The sequence below is a fragment of the Pseudonaja textilis genome, chromosome 11 (assembly GCF_049901715.1).
Source record: "Pseudonaja textilis isolate UNSWEBS1 chromosome 11, rPseTex1.2, whole genome shotgun sequence".
NCBI classification, from domain to species: Eukaryota; Metazoa; Chordata; class Lepidosauria; order Squamata; family Elapidae; genus Pseudonaja; species Pseudonaja textilis.
This window is the reverse complement of record NC_142000.1, coordinates 11,536,664-11,553,312: the sequence shown is the minus strand read 5'-3', so window position 1 is coordinate 11,553,312 and position 16,649 is coordinate 11,536,664. Positions and strand designations below refer to the sequence as shown.

The following is a 16,649-nucleotide window of genomic DNA, read 5'->3' as shown; positions in this document are numbered from 1 at the left end:
TCTTTGCTAGTGAGAAATGATACAAAACATTAGAAGAGCTCTTCCAAGCTCCACAAAAATGATTGAAGTGATTCATCGATGGCAATAAGACTTAGATTTATAGACTTTACAGTGCTTTATCTTAGCCCTCTCTAAGCAGTTTACAGAGTCAGCATATTGCCCTCAACAATCTGGATCCTCATTTTACCAACCTCAGAAGGATGGAAGGTTGAGTCAACCTTGAGCCTGGTGGGTGTTGAACTGCCAAATTGCAGGCAGCTACCAGTCAGCAGAAGTAGCCTGCGGTCCTGCACTCTAACCACTGTGCCACCAACCTGTAACACTTAGTCTTATTAAAAAAACTTTAAAACAATAAAAGAACATACGGCATTATATACAGGTAGTCCTTGACTTCCAATCATTTGTTGACCATTTATAGTTACAATGGCACTGAAAAAAGCGACTTACCTCTGGTCTTCACACTTACAACAGCATCTCCACAATCACATGATCAAAATTTAGGTGCTTGGGAATTTGCGTGTCTACAGTATTCCAATGTCATGTAATTGTTATTTACAACCTTTCCAGCTGGCATATGACAAACACAGTCCAAGGGAGAAACCAGATTCTCTTAGTTACCACCTACTTCACTTAATAACTGCAATGATTTGCTTAACAACTATGGCGAAAATGGTCCTAAAATCAGGTGATACTTAACAACTGCCTTGCTTAGTGATGGAAATTTTAGTTCCTAATTATGGTCTTAAGTCAAGGACTACTTTTATGACAAACAAACAAACAAACAAAACTAGATGGCAGTGATATGACTCAATGTTAATAATACTTAAAGTGCAACCCTAAACGCCCTTCCTTAGAAGCAAGTGAGATTTACTTCCATGGAGGTAAACCTCAAATTGTGCTAAACTTTCAATTGTATATTTCAATGTGCTCCTCCTAATTGGATGATGTTCTTTGCACTTTCTTGTTGTCAGATGGTGATAGAAGTAGTAAGTTCTGACGAGCTCTGTGTAATAGACCTGCAAACACATGCAAGTTTTTTTAAGGTCAGCAGAGAATTTCAAACAATGGAAACAATTGGGAGATCAAAAGACAGCTTTTTCATGTGGAGTCATTCCTGGTTAGAGATAGTTCTCTAGAAATGATCCCTGATTTGTTTACCCGTTGTATATGATATGTGGATATCTGCAATATCAAATGTATTCTTCTAGAAAGATCTAAAATATTGAAATATGTAATAGCATCCTAGTACAGGTATGATATAATATACCCCGAAGGTGCTTTTCAAAAGGCAACCAAGTCCAATTAAGAGATAGTATTCAGCCAGTTCTGACCAGTTCTGGAGAACCAGTACTGGAAATTTTGAGTACTTCAGAGAACCAGTAAATACCACCTCTGGTTGGCCCTGCCACCGTCTATTCACTGCCTCTTGAGTCACAGCTGATTGGCTGGGTCTCCTTTGGTTGCCCTGCACAGGAGAACAGAGCTGGAAAGCAGGTTAGTGGGATGGGGAGGGAATGAAGATTTTACAGTATCTTTCCCCTGCCACGCCCACCAAGCCACACCCACCAAGCCATGCCCACCAAGCCACACCCACACCCACCAAGCAACACCACAGCCACCAAGCCACGCCCACTGAACCAGTAGTAAAAAAATTTGAATACCACCACTGGTCCAATTACTTTTTAAAAAGCACCTTTGGAACAACCATGACCTGAATGACTGACAATCTCCATAGACATATGATATAACAGGGATAGGCAGCACTTTGGATTAATGGTGAAGTGTTTGGAAATGCACATGAATATACCAGTAACATCAGCTGGCAAGTCCTTAAAGCAAATGTGTTTTTTCCTGCAACCATGCTTTAGGGCTGCTATGCAATCCTGGAAAAAGATGCAGCTCCTTTAAGAGATAGTGCTCGCTTTGGCAGCACATATACTAAAATTGGAATGATATAGAGAAGGTTTAGCATGGCCCCTGCGCAAGGATGACACGCAAATTCGTGAAGGGTTCCATATTTTTTTAAAAAAGAGAGAGACATTGACAAGCAACCCCTTTGCCTTCCAAGCCAAAGCACTGCACTATGAGCTAATACCACCGCCCCATATTTTATATTTCATAAACATATGCATCTTCTTTATAGCATGTTACAATGTTTTGTCCATTTCTTTGAGAACAGCTTCTGTCCTGACCAGCAATAGGTCTTTGAGATCTCTGGCAGACATTATCTCGGTTGCCAGCCAACAAATATTTCTATTTCTACCTAGAGATTTCCACTAAGTGCTTTTATTATACAACTTAGCGGGGATCCCTCTTTATAAAAATAAATAGGATCCTTAAAAATATCCAGAGAGATTTTATTCCACAAAGATAACCTAATTTTCTTTGCACGATTGATCTTTTCGGACATTCTGGAGATCTTTTGAAGCTGAAACTAGGAAGTGTGTCTAGTATGTCAGTGGCTAAGATGTGGGGTTTTTTAAAGAAAGAAAGAAAGAAAGAAAGAAAGAAAGAACACCCAGCTGGCCAAATTACTTTTTGTGCTTTTATTGCAAATACACATATCAAACAAGGCCATCTGAAATATCACTAACTTGAGAGTGGTAAAAATGAAAAAAAAAGTCCATAAAATTCCCAGGATCCTGGGTCTTCTGACAGCTGGCAAAATGTTTACCTTGAAAAGGCCAGGATATGGTCTGTGTTATTGAACAAGGAGACTAGCTTGGATTAGCTCATTTATCTCTCATTTGCATTGGAACTAAGGGGAAGACAGCTGGAGGCTCATGTTTGCTATAGTGTAAATATCAGAACTGTAATACCTGATTAATTGGAACAAGTTCTGGAGGCCAGATACCAAATGAAGATTAATAACCCCAAAGCTGTCAAGAATGCCTATATACAATTTCTCTGCCTCAGCTTCCTCTATACATAGATAAAAGAGCTAAATTATTTGTTAATAGAACACAACTTCATGAGGCAATACCTTTTCAGGAATATTTAAGCAAATATTGTGACTGGGAGAAATAGGTTTTCAGAGACATCTGAGAAAATAAAAGCTGGAGGATGTTGAAAAGCATGGTTAAAGGAGCCTGCAAGGCACCAAGGTTAGGTAATTCTCATGTTTTCTCTAAAAGAATCCAAGATAAACCTCTTCCCTTATATACACATCCATTTTTATAACTATTACAAATGTTGAAGCTTCTTTGTATTACAGTGTGTAGGTGATATGTATACAGACTTATGGCTGGTTGCTTAGGGATTGTTTGAAGTTATTATGGACCTATCTTGCTGATTAGGGCATGGATTTGAAGTTAGGTCACTCCCTCACAACCCCCTGCAAAACATGAGCACATTTTACAACGCTTTTGCCCCAAACGGTTACTTACTTTCAGTGTTCAGAAAAACTGCACCCATAGTGTTGGTTTGCTTAAGGGCTACCATCTTCACTTAACAACTGCAATAGCCACATTATGACTGTCCTGTTCACTTAATTACTATCACGAGAAAGGTCATAAAATTGGGTTGGTCATTGACCAACCAGTTTTACAGCTGTCATGACTTAAGTGATTGGCACATTCATAAATCAAGCTCATAAGTCAAGGACCATCTGTAAAGGCTGTGCCCATTGACTAGGCTCAACCTAGGCCAATCTATTCTTAGTCCAACTCCTTAGTGGTACAGCAGTGGTATGTGATATCACATACTTTCTCAAACCAATAGGTGTTTCCTGCAGGTAGTGAAACTTATAGGATCTCTTTCTTACTTAAGTGTACTTATCAGGGAAAATGAAACAGACATATAGTTTGAGGTGGAATATAGTCAGAAAAGATAATGGACAGAGACTAGTTCTGAACATTTCTGAAATGACCCTTCTCTTAGCATTTATTATGCAAAATAAAGCAAACGAAATATTTTTTATAAAACAACATGGGGAATTCAGGCAAAATTTTAATTATCTGGTCCATCACGAAGTTTCTCTTCCTTCAATATAGGGTATAAGCAATCCAAAACAGTTACCATGTTTTTACATAAATGAGTCACATTTAAAATGCAACCAGAATATCATTACATGCTAGAGAATTCAATCCATCAGTCTGGGATAAAATATCATCAATATATGGATGATGTTCAATACTACATTGTCATCGAAGATTAGGCTGGAGATGTTATGGCGGTCCATACTTGGTGCTTAGAGGCTGTGGGAGACTGGATGGGACAAAACAATGTTACATTAAATCCAAATAAGAGGAGCATGCTGTTCATAGATTCTTCCATAGTAAGTTCTGATTCAGTTCTTGTTCCAACATTGATTCTGGACACAATTGCATTCCCAGAGAAGGAGAAGTCCTTGATTCATAGCTCCTTAGCCTGTAAAGGCAATAACCAAGAGAGGCTTTATCCAGATTCAGCTATATGCCAGTTGTTGATCTTTTGGGATGTAGAAGCCGTTATATTGTGATTCATATCCTCATCGCTATGTACTTAGGCTATAGCAGTATATTTGACACAAGCTTCCTTGAAGCCACAGTTTGCTCAAACTGCTGCAGCCCAGCTACTAATGGGATGAGAAGGTGTACTGGAATAATACCAGTGCTTTACCAATAGACACCTGGATCCAGTTCAAAAGATTGGTTTGATCTGTGAAGCTCTACATAGTTTGCTTTCCCTGTATCTCCAGACTAGGTCCAGGTCAATCTGTTTGCTTATCATGGGAGAGATTGTTGAGGGTACTTTTCTAAAAGATGTAGGAGTAGAACCTGGATATCCTTCATCTTAGCAGGGGTCCACAGATTATGGAAGAGTTTGTCCCTTGTGATATTGCTCCCCTACGCTTGTCACCTTTCAAAGGGCAGTTAGGACCATATTGCTCTAAAGAGCTTTTGGCACTGACAAATAGCCCTTACCTTTATAAACTAATATTTTGAAGTCTGCTTTATGACCTTTTTATGGAGTTTCATTTTTTTTACAAAGTGGTTTTATTTATTTGTGGAATTGTGAATCATTTGGGGTCTTTGGAGTGCTCAATATATACATTTGTGTCTCACTATAAGAAAAGATAAGATCCAATTTTTGTCGTATTTGGAGATTTCAATGGAATGACCTGAGAGATTTTACAAGTAAAAGCATAACATTTGGCTACTTTGTAAGTACCACCTGGATTCATGTCTATTAAAAGAAGAAAAACATAATGACTCTCTGAACACCTAGGAAGATGTGATGGTAGCAATTCATTAGGTTCTATATAGAGATTCCTATAAAAGCAGCAACATAAAAAAGCATGACCAACTATTTCAGCTGCTCCCAATTTACAAGGAAGGCTCACTTCTTGTGAGATGGGTTGCTATATAACTTTATTAATAAATAAATAAAATAAAATAAAACAAAACAAGAGTATGCAGCCCGAGGCCCTACAATTCTTAATGTGCCCCAGTCCAAATATTACCACAAAATTGTAAAATGTATGTGGGGGAGTACATAATGAGAATCACGATAGTTAAATATAAACTCTATATTTAACTCTTTTAACTGAAATATAAGTTAAATTGGCTTACATTTTGTCCATACCACAATACTCACTGGAATATACCCCCTAAAATTCTACCCAGTGGCCAAATGACCTTTGATCCCCAAACCTAAGCTAATTCCTATTTGAGGAAAGAAGACTACTAGCTTGGTTTGCTTCATAGCTCAGCCAATTTTTTTGCTAACCTACCCCTCTCATTTATAGAAAAACTATTAGAAATTCTGGAATCTATGCCTTAGCATCTTACAAGATAAGCTTATTCTAACACAAACTATATTTTTTTTATTTTTGTAGTCCTATCCTTTCCAGTTCAATCAGTCTTGTTAAGATGACACTTCATTCCTAAGGAAAAGATCACTTCTGGGTTGAGTTAATGGCTGAAGAACAATACTTATGCTTCAATTGTGATACTACTAGTAATTTAAATATGAACTTCTTTAGGAAGTGTGAGCAGGTTGTTGTTTATTTTGATATGTGTTCAGAAACCTCTTGCAGTTACTGGAACTGCCAGTTGAAGTGAAGTAATGGTGTGACATTAGCAAATGGGAGTGAGGGAAACTATACTTTTGAAGAACTAAAGCAGTTTTGAAGGAGTACTTTGTAAAATGTTTTCCTGAAGTAAAACACCCTTTCAAACTTTGCCAGGCCTACAGTTTCTGATTTTGAAGTGGGCTGAGGAAACATTTTAGTTCAGCTGAAGTTAAATAATCATTTTATGGAAATTTAGCATTAGCCTCTTATGCTTTTTCACATTCTGCTCTAGAAAAATGGAATAATTCACTTTTGTAAAATCCTTGCATGGAAATATTATCATCTTTAATGCTTTCCTCAATGCTCATATAGCAAATGGGGACGGACAGGTTGATCTGTTGCCCTATGACTTGCTCTTTTATTCACTTTTGGGCTATGCTGAAAAGAACTATATTTTCTTCTTTTTTTTAAAAAAAAAATCTATATATAGCTTCAGAGGCCAACAAAGAAGGAGCCTGTAAATATCAAAGTTCCACAGAGAACAGGGACCTACCTTCCCAGAACATTGCAGAGATAGTTTATTAAAACAGAACCTCCTCTGTCTTTTGATGAACACAGCAAGAATTCCCTGGCCTTTTTTTCATTATGGAGCCTGGAAGCCTTGAGCTTGATCAAATGTCTCTTGTCAATTGTTAAAAATAAGCTTCTGCTTTTTAAAGCATTTAATTCTAGTAATTTTTAACTAAAAAATAATGAGCTTTGTTATTTTGTCCTGGATTCACACGGGGGTGGGGGGTGGGGAGGGGGGCTATCTAAATTTCTGCTGGCAAAAGGGAGTGCCACCAGTATTCTGCAATACTCATGATGGGATGAATACAGGTGATTTTTTTTTTCTTTTTGAACCCAGTGGGGAACGTCTTCGTATGTGTAACAATGAGAACAAGCAACTTGAATGTAGTAGATGACAATTGGAGAACCCTTTCTATTAATATTAAAGGGATAGGATAATACACAATGGAGAATAAAAACTAATGAATCTGCTATAGTCAACAATTTTTACGGGTGCAGAAGGTGACCTTGGGCAGTGATCCAGATGCAAATCATTCTAAAGTATCACAGATTTCAACCATATCTTGGTAGGATAAATAAGGTTTTTTGAGAGCTCATAGAAGTCTATCAAAATCTGGTAAAATTTCAGCATTCTCATGCAGGTCCATGAAAGGTTATCCAATGGTTTTGAAATCTTCTAACCGAATGGTAACATCTCATCTTTGGTTTTTTTTTTTAACGTTTACATCTTTATTTGACAACACGTCTTGATATTTGGGCAAGGAACTGTGTTACTGATTTCAGAGATATGCAAATGAAATAAGTATTTGTGGAAGGTTGATTATTGGAGGGTTTTATATTGCTCATGTCTTCAATACCTGCTTAATCTTAAGCATTTCATACTTCCGTCATACTGAGAAGACTGAGGATACTCTCAGCCATGATTTGTGCCTCTTTACAGCTTGCTACCACATTGCCCAGTAAATATTCTCCATGTTAACTGAGAGCAAACAATTGTCCTTTTCCTGATATGCAACAAGGATTCTTATTTATCTGTATTGTATATCTAAGTGGTTTGGATTGATCTTCAGCCTAAAACCTAGTTAAGCCCTGCTCTGTTGAATATATGAGTGATTTTGTCAGGTAGGTGGCCAACGGCATAGGGCAAATTGAGCACAGCTAGCAGTCCAGTCCCTTCCATTCATCCCATCCCAAAGCAAAAGCCTGTGGCATAGCAGATGCTGCCCTTGGATGAAGAAATGACTCATCAATGATGGTGATGAACATGATGATGACTCTTGGAATGAAGGGACAAATCCCATAAGTCAGTGAGTACCTTTCTTGAAAGGCAATCTTGAAGGAAACCCAACAGAAGTAGCCTTACAGTGTTTCCTTTGGAAAAGCAGCTGAGCAGATTACCGTCTCGACAGAAGCCAGGGAGTATCACGAAGACATAGGCGCAACACTCTTCTGAGATTAGCATAACTCTTTCATGGGGAAGGAGACTGCAGAATCCCAGTGTTTTAGGGGCTAGATTCTCTTAGAGAGCGTTTGGCACCTCGTCCGGTTAAAATACTTCTAAGTTCTTTGAGGTAAAGCTTGGCAGGAAAGGAAAGATTTTGCAGAAACCATCTTAGAAACATTGCTGAAAGGTTTGAAGGTGGTCTCAAAGATATCTGAGATGATAATGGAATGCTGTTATATGGCCTTGATTATTCCATTTGACTTCCAACCCCATTTTGTCATCTTATCCCCGTGATACTAAATATACCGACTCCTCCAAACAGAACAATCTGTCTATAACCATCTATCCTACCTCAGCAGGTAAATAAAACCTCAAACAGCCTCTTCCCAGCTCTTGTAGACATAGCAAAGAATTGAAATGAAAGGTAGGATGTTTCACTGGTATTTTTCTCTTGATAGCAAGATGCAAAAATGCCACTTAAATTTGCTTATCCTCACCCAAAAGACGCTCTCCAAGAAGATTCTTACTATTTTGCTACTTCGCTTTCCTTGACATAATGAGCATTTACACTTGTAGACTACAATTTTAAATGTCTGTGAACAGATGTTTCTTTGAGAAAGTGACAGCTAGTGTAGTCAGGTGTATAAAAGCAAGAACGTTTAAACACACAGACACAGCTTTTGTTACCTTGAAAAAGATTCCCTTCTTTAAAAATGAAGGAAAATTGTTTTCTTGCTTACCCGATATTGAAACAATTGCCTCAGTTCAGCTACTGCATATTTAATTTGGTTTCATTTTAGATAAGGTGGGGTTGGGCAAGGTTTCTTCTTCTAATGATGAAACCATAATCCACAGCCTCACTTTCAGATTAACTGGCTCCTCTTTCCACAATGGTTAGGTTCAGTGGAGAGATTACACAAATGCCATTTTGCACAAGACAAAGTGTTGAGCCTTCAGCCTGATGGTTATGTATGCTGCTCGTAACTCTTTTTTTTTTTTAATATGGCAGAAAAGGCAAATTATTAAATGCAGAAGGGATAATGATGCCTCTTTAGTCAGGTTCATGATTTCACTGTGTTTGGAACTGATAAGACTTCAGGTGAAGTATTGTTTATGATTTCATGAAGAGATTGATATAAACCTAACAAACTCTTCTTAAAATCATGCACGATACCTTAATACCACAAGAAGGATGTTACAGAATTAAAGAAGGTCCAGTGGATGACAAATAATAGCGGAATAATAGGACAAGCTGAAGGACCTTGGGATATTTGATCTGAACGAAACAAGACCTAGTGTAAAATATGATTGCTATGCATAGGTACATAAAAGGAAACTATAGGCAAGAACTATTTTCCATTGCCACAAAACTAGGACTAGAAATAATGAATATAAGTTGCAGCTACTTAGATATTGTTTAAATATAAGATAAACACTTCATGATAGGAAGATCCATATCACAATGGAACCGTCTACCAATGGAAATTGTGGCTTCTCCATTTCTGGAATTGTTAAAGCAAAGCCTGGACAGCTACATGTCGAAGATGTTCAAAATGGCTTTACTGCACATTACAGTGGGGTGGATTGGATGATTCTGTGCATCCCTTCCAACTCTACATTTCTCTGATTGTAATTATTTGGGCTGTGCAGCACCTGGAGGGTTCCAGAAAGAAGCAGGGCAGTTTTAAGATGTTGCAGATGGGTGCCATATTCATGCATTGACTTGTTCCAAAGGACTTTTGGAGATTGAAATCAAATTGCTGTACAATACTATCCATATTTTAAATCATACGTAATCAAATTAGATTCACTTCTGCCCATCTATAAACAATGCTTGGCTGACACAGGAATTCTCTGGGCTGTAATTTTGCTTAGCCAGACTTCATTGAATCAATCACAATTTTATTAAGCCATTAATTCTTGGTTTCTAGGATTCAGTGGCCAGATTCACACCATAGATTAATCTATAAGCAGACAAACCAGACTGTTGGTTTAGTCAACATCTGAACCAAGCCCTGTGCAAGATAAATCGTATTGTGAATGGAACAGTTTTGTTTAATTGAATCACCAGAAAATTCATTTTGTGTGCAGGTTTTAAACCTTGGATTTCCTGCCATCATCCAACAAAAACAAGCATGTAGATGTTTTGTTAAGTGAAGAAAATGCAAATGTAGGTTTATGGCAAAGTGAAATATAATTCGTCCATGATTTATTACAGTACCTTAATTGTGAGTATGTATCGTATTTGTCAAGCATGGCAAATAACTTTTGTGGGGAGACAGAAGCAACATTCTAAATGTTTGAGAGTTTGAATTGGATTCCCCAACACATACATCTTGAGAGGACAGAGGTAGTTCATCATACTATCAAATTATCCAAATATGAAATGCATGATGCTACTCAAACATTCAAGATTGAGCCTATAGTTATATATTAATTCAGTGCTGGTTTGCAAAACTGTAATTTTACAGCTCGGAATGACTGACAGAGTTCTGTCTCACTCATCCTCCCTTTCATTTTCCTTGTTACCATTGTTAGTTCTTCAGTAAGTGAAATCACGATTGACAGTTTGCAGGGTTGGCACAACACTTCTAGCAATGACTAATTTAAATCAGAGTTTATTTTAAAAGGCTCTAGAATGGGGTATCAAACTGGCAGCCTGCAGGCTGGATGCATCATGTGCAGGCCACGCCCACCCCACCTCTGCAAAGCAAAAAACATTGTTATACATCACAGTATGTCACATGACGTGATCGAGTTTGACACCTGTGCTCTAGAAAGAGTGCAGAGAAGAGCAACAAAGTTGATAAGGAGCCTGGAAGTTAAACTATGTGATGAATGGCTAAGGGAACTAGATATGTTTCATTTGATCAACAGAAGGCTTAGGAGAGACATGATAGTAGTCATACTTGAAGGAATGGCACAGGAAAGAGGGGGTTGATTTACTCTGCATAGCACCTGAAGGCATAACATGAAGCAATGGGCAAAAGCTTATCAGAGGGAGATCTCTTGCCTTCTATACTTGTGGGCGCTCCATCACTGAATGTTTTCCAGAAAGATTGAACAATCATTTTGTCCAGGAAGATATAAGGATTCCTGCCTTGGCCAGTGTTCTGATCCAAACCCTTTTCCAATAAAACCAACATGAACCAAAGGGAACAGAAACCTTGTAATGATTCTTATGAATCCCCGGTTAAAAGGCTGCTGCAAACTAATTAACTTTGATAAACACAAGCCTCGCCAAAACTGTGCGAGGCTGCCAAGAATCACAGATAAGAAATATTTCACAACACAAGAGTCTTCAAATACCAACTTAAGATACTGCAATGTCCACGAGGCTGGAGTTTCAAAACATTTTTGCTTCCTGCAAAGAACGTCCAATTCACAGCTAGCTTGAAGGAGGGTCCATTACCTTGCAGCCTTACTCCTGAGTCTCCCATGCTGCTGCAGCTGTTCTTCCCTACGAGCAGCCCTGCATGCACGCGCACTTGGCACAGGCTCCTTGGGAACTTCCTCATCGCTGCTGCCAGCCCCCACAATCTCTGAAGGCTGCGGTCCACTCCTTAATGGTCCTGGCCCCTCATCTGAGTCCTCGCTCTCCTCAGCCATCCATACCTGCTGCCGACTAACCACAACAGGCAGGGGGTTGGATTAGATTAGATCTCCAAGATCTTTTCCAGCCCTAAGATTCTATAATTTAAGAAGATACATTGACTAGAATATAGGATGCAAATATTAAGTTACCCTAATCAAATGTCAACTTGTAAATCACATAAAGCCATAAACCCCAGCGTGCAATGGCTTGTTGTGATGTACACATCTAACTAAGACAAAACCTCAACCATCACTTCAAAACTTAGTCCAATGTATGAGGTACCCAATCTGAAGTGGAAAACTGTCAAGGTTAGCCTTACAGGTGAACTGACATGAAATTCCAAGGCTCTTGTTTCAGATAATCTGTGAATTAATCTAGGGTTTATTTGAACAATCCCTTCTTTGCTGCTTTCAGCAAAACTGTTTTTTTTTTTTCCTGAGAAAATTTGGGAAAGTATTAACAAGTCTCATTTGTTTCTTTGGTTTAGTGGACTTTGGTGGTCTAAGCTTAATTAAAATACTGAGTTTCATTGACACCTATGATTAAACTCAAACTATTTCTTCTCACCTGGCTATCAAATCAGTTTGGAATTTCCTCAGGGCAACATTTATTCTTTCTGTTTTCATATCAGACTGAACAGCTGGAAAAGCCACCCAATCTTAATACATCCTGACTAAAATAGTAACGGGTAGCAGCAGTAATTGTAGAGCAGGGCTGCAAAGATCTGGATGGCCACTAGATGGCTAAAATTTTCTCTAACTATTTGCTGCCATCTAGTGATTGTCTCAAGTTTCACAAACTAAATTGGTTAACTCTAAATACTGGAGTAGTACACATATTGTTAGCAATAACATTTTTTCACTTCCCCCTCCAAGGGGGAAGCTGCATAATAAGCTGAAATTCAGTGGAATATGTATATGTAAATAAAACACATTCTGTTCCAATTCAATTCTATCATTAATATGCATTAAAATCTTAACATCTTTAACATTTCTTTTCAATTGAGTACCATACTTCCTTGAGAACACTTATAAACTTTCCATAGTTAATTCTCCCCCCCCATATTTTTCACTTATATTTTTATAAATCATTGCTAATAATTAAAAATGTTCCCTTTTAATTCTCTTAATCATTTTAATTCATTTATTTATTAACAAGCATCCCACTGCATTACAACAAATATTTTATCCATCATCATATTTTCTAAAGTTATTTCTATTTGTAATATAACAAAGCTATCTTATGTACCTTTGCAGAATCCCTTTTACAATTAAATTTTCACCCATTATCTCTAAACAAACTTATGGTTACAATCCTTATATCTTTTCCCTGTTTCTCCATTTCTTGTTTCTTGTCTTTTACAACTTCTTTTCCTTGCCTTCATCCCCCTCTTCTTCTCCCTCCCCTTTTTACCCCCTCGTCTCTCTACTTCCAACTCTTTCATCTGTAATCCCCTCTTCTGTTGCTTTCTAATATTATACTTATCTTTCAAATTGTTCTTCTTTTTGGTTGTTTTTTCTAATCTTAAACCTTTCACTCTCTTTTCCCCCTTTTCTCCCCCTCTTAAAATTATTTGATCATTAAAGATGGCTTCTTCTTTTTCCCAATCTTCTTGTTCTGCAAGTGTTTCTTGTTGCTTCTCATAGTTCCAGATCTCCATTTCTAAGAATTGAAACACAAAGCCAAAAAAACTTCTCCCTTCTTGTGCGTCTTCTTTCCATTTTTAAAGTTCCGTTTTCAGTTCTTCTAAGAGTGATACCATTTTAAAAACTTTTAAACAACCACCCGGTTAATTTTAGTCATCTAGATGCAAAAACCAAAAATCACCAAGTAGTCCAAATAATCCAAGGCTGTTTCTACTTGCTTCTTTTTTCCACTTTCTCTTCCTGGGGTTCTATTATTTTGTTACCAATTTTCCATTAAAATGTATCTTTGAGGAATCTTGTTAAAATTTCACTGTAAGTTTCTTTTAATTAGAGTTCCATTCCTTAATTCCAGGCAGTCTCCTCCATTTTTCCAGATCCTGCTCTTCTATTCTTTTATTTTCTCCTTTCCAGCTTTTTAAAAACTTTTAAATGTCCAGAAATCTTTATTATCCCTTTGACTTTTATTTTCAGCTTAGATGCCTATTAAGGTCAAAGTGGATTTTTTTTTTCAGTTTCTTGTTTAAGTCTCTTAGCTTAAGTCAGTATAAGGAAGGGAAGAAAAAAAACCTAATCCTTTCCCTTCTCTCTCTCCTTTGCAGCTTCAAAATCTTCTTTGGGAACAATGTTGTTAAGTTTAAATTCCAGGATACCTTATTTGTTGCTTTTGCTGTTTGACCCGGTCAACCAAAACTTTCTCTACTTATCTTCCTCCTGCACATTCTTTTCCAGTTGAGTTCTTCTTTGTGGTGGCCATTCCTGACCACTACCTCAACCGCCTTCAGGAAAGGGAGTAATGGCCAGCTGGGGAGGAGAAATGCGGCTCTCCTCAACCCTGCAGGCAGTCTCCCCCCTCTTCACCACCTCTACGGGGTGGCTTAGCCCCGAAACCAGCCAGCTCGGGGCGCTCCAGCGGCAAGCACGGATTGAAGCCTTCGGTCACCAAAGAAGCTCAAACCAGAAGGTATAGGGTTTCCTGTTTGAGCAGAAGGTTGGACTAGAAGACCTCTAAGGTCCCTTCCAACTCTGTTATTCTGATTTGAAATATAATTCAACAACACATGAGCATCTTTAATAATTAACTGAAAAGGAACCAACAGAGGACAAAACCAGCACATATGAGCTAACTTTTCTTAAAATGCATTATATTTCCAGGATGCAGAAACTCAGGTGGTGATTAGATGGCAGTGAAATGGCTAAGAAAAAAAAAATTGTTACTGGCTGTCAATGCTCAGCTGGAGTTTTGCAATCCTAGCAAAGAAAAGTTAGCTGGTTTGAAGTCTTGGGAATTTGGGGACCAGTTTTTTGGGGGTGTATTCTCACTTTTTCTGAATTTTGTCGCTTATAAACAAGATCAAATAAATGAAAATAGAAAGGATGTGCAACTGAGGTTATAAAAGAAAGCCAAGGAGTAGAAAGAGGAAAGAAAAGCTCCCTTTTGCTGCAGATTGCTAACAGTATAATTCCACTTTTTTAAAAAAAATCCTTCTAATTTGTCCAGACCTCCCAAGGATATGAAGAAGGGCCCCTCCTCATTTTTAAAGCCTGCTGACAGAGCTGAGAAAGTCAGGAGGACATTCAGATCACTCATAATTTAATTAAACTAAAATATAAGCTCAGAAGATTAAGGAGAGGAGGATGAAGAAGTAAGAAGTGGATTGAGGTTGGCATAAGGGAGAAGAGATGGGCTATTTGTACCCTCATTCCTGGCTGCAAAAGAAAAGCTGGAATCATATTTCACATGTATAAATCAAAATGGCAACAATTTTATATATTACCTTGCAGCATGAAATGTTTTATTTTTTGTTTTCCTTCCAAATCCTTCATAATTCATCTCCGTGGTTAAAAAAAAAAACACCCGCGCAATAAAAATAGAATTAGAAGGAAAGATATGGAAAAGTTTTGCAAGCGCATTCCTGCCCCCCTATTCCTCCCTCAGCCTCCCTGGATATTAATTGCAGCTGTGCTAAAGCTAAGCTCGATATAGAGGGAAAGCCATTTTCTGAAACCTGGGCTTGTTGATTCCATATGTTTATAAGTCAGAATTCTTCTGTGAGCTACATATCATTTCATCTTAATTTTCCTGCTGTGCTCCATTTTCTCTTTTTACGCACCATATGGAATCACTTATGCTGCACTGAAAAAGGATGTTAAGTGGTCCTAAGAATGAACAATGGTATTTTGTACTCACTCTTTACACTCTTTAACTAGCACAATTGACTGTGGGAATATTAAGTCTGCGGGGAATATTCCACATGCATATTCAAATTTCTCATGCTACCAATGATTCATTCATCAGATGGTGATATGTACATCCAGCAAAGATGCTAACGATGGTTAAGACAGTGAAATACTTACAAAGTACCCCTTCAAATTTTAGTTTCTTATTTCACTGAACTACAGAATGTTGATTACAGATATATACTGTACTTTAGAATTTCTTCCATCTTCTTCATAGCACTAGCTTGCAAAGAACACATTATAAGAGAGAGACCTCTTAATATAAATATTAATATACTGCCATGAAAACTATATTTTTGTACACTGGGAGTTGTAATATTTGAAATTTGGGATCAAATTGTGTCCTACAGCTAAAACAAAATGGCATAAAGTATGTAACTTGAAGAATTGCCTGGTTTGACACTTTAGGGAAGAAATAATAGAAATGTATTTATTTATTAGATAGATTTTTATCCTGCCTTTACTACTTTATAAAATGATTATTTAGATTTATACATGCTTTAAAAGGGAGGGTTGGTGGAGGATGATATTTTTAATACAACAATAAAATAAGCAGAGTTAAAAGATGGGGAAGAGAGGAACACTGAGTACATGGAGAAGTCAACAATTAATTAATGAAATCTTAGAAGAAATGAAACTGAATTATTATTTTCATTGTTCTGAATATACTGTCTCAATAGGAGATCTTGTAATTTGTACCATTTTGTACCATCTATTAATTATCCACGTTTTATTGATTTAATTGATTAATTTGGATCTAACCCCAAATCTGAACACTCAGAAAGGGTCTGTAATGCAATATCAATAGGTGTTATCTCTATTCCTGACAATTATTGTTAATACTTATTAACAACTGCTAAAGTCAGAAACGTCTGAGATTTAGTTTTGTTGAAGAGGCTGGAATGAATAGCAGCATATTTCAAAGAATTTGCAAGCATTCAGAATTAATGATGGATTAATTACTTCCTTCCTTGTATTCAGATAAAATTGTACACAAAGCATTTTGTCAATTATGTCTTATGTCAAACCACTGCGTCAATTAATTATAGTTTCCACAAAGTTATCCATCACACTGATTAAGGCAGATGAAAATAATTTCAAATAAATGGTGATTTGGAATTGGAAATGAGTATGATAAGAATGGGAAGTGAGTATGAAAGT

At 37.4% G+C, this 16,649-nt stretch overlaps 1 non-coding gene across 1 annotated transcript; it reads left to right on the top strand.

Annotated features, from left to right (window-relative positions):
* The first annotated feature begins 1,914 nt into the window (after positions 1 to 1,914).
* Positions 1,915 to 2,022, top strand: LOC113445156 (U6 spliceosomal RNA). The gene has a single exon (XR_003375329.1). It is a non-coding gene; the product is annotated as a U6 spliceosomal RNA (small nuclear RNA).
* The last annotated feature ends 14,627 nt before the right edge of the window (positions 2,023 to 16,649 follow it).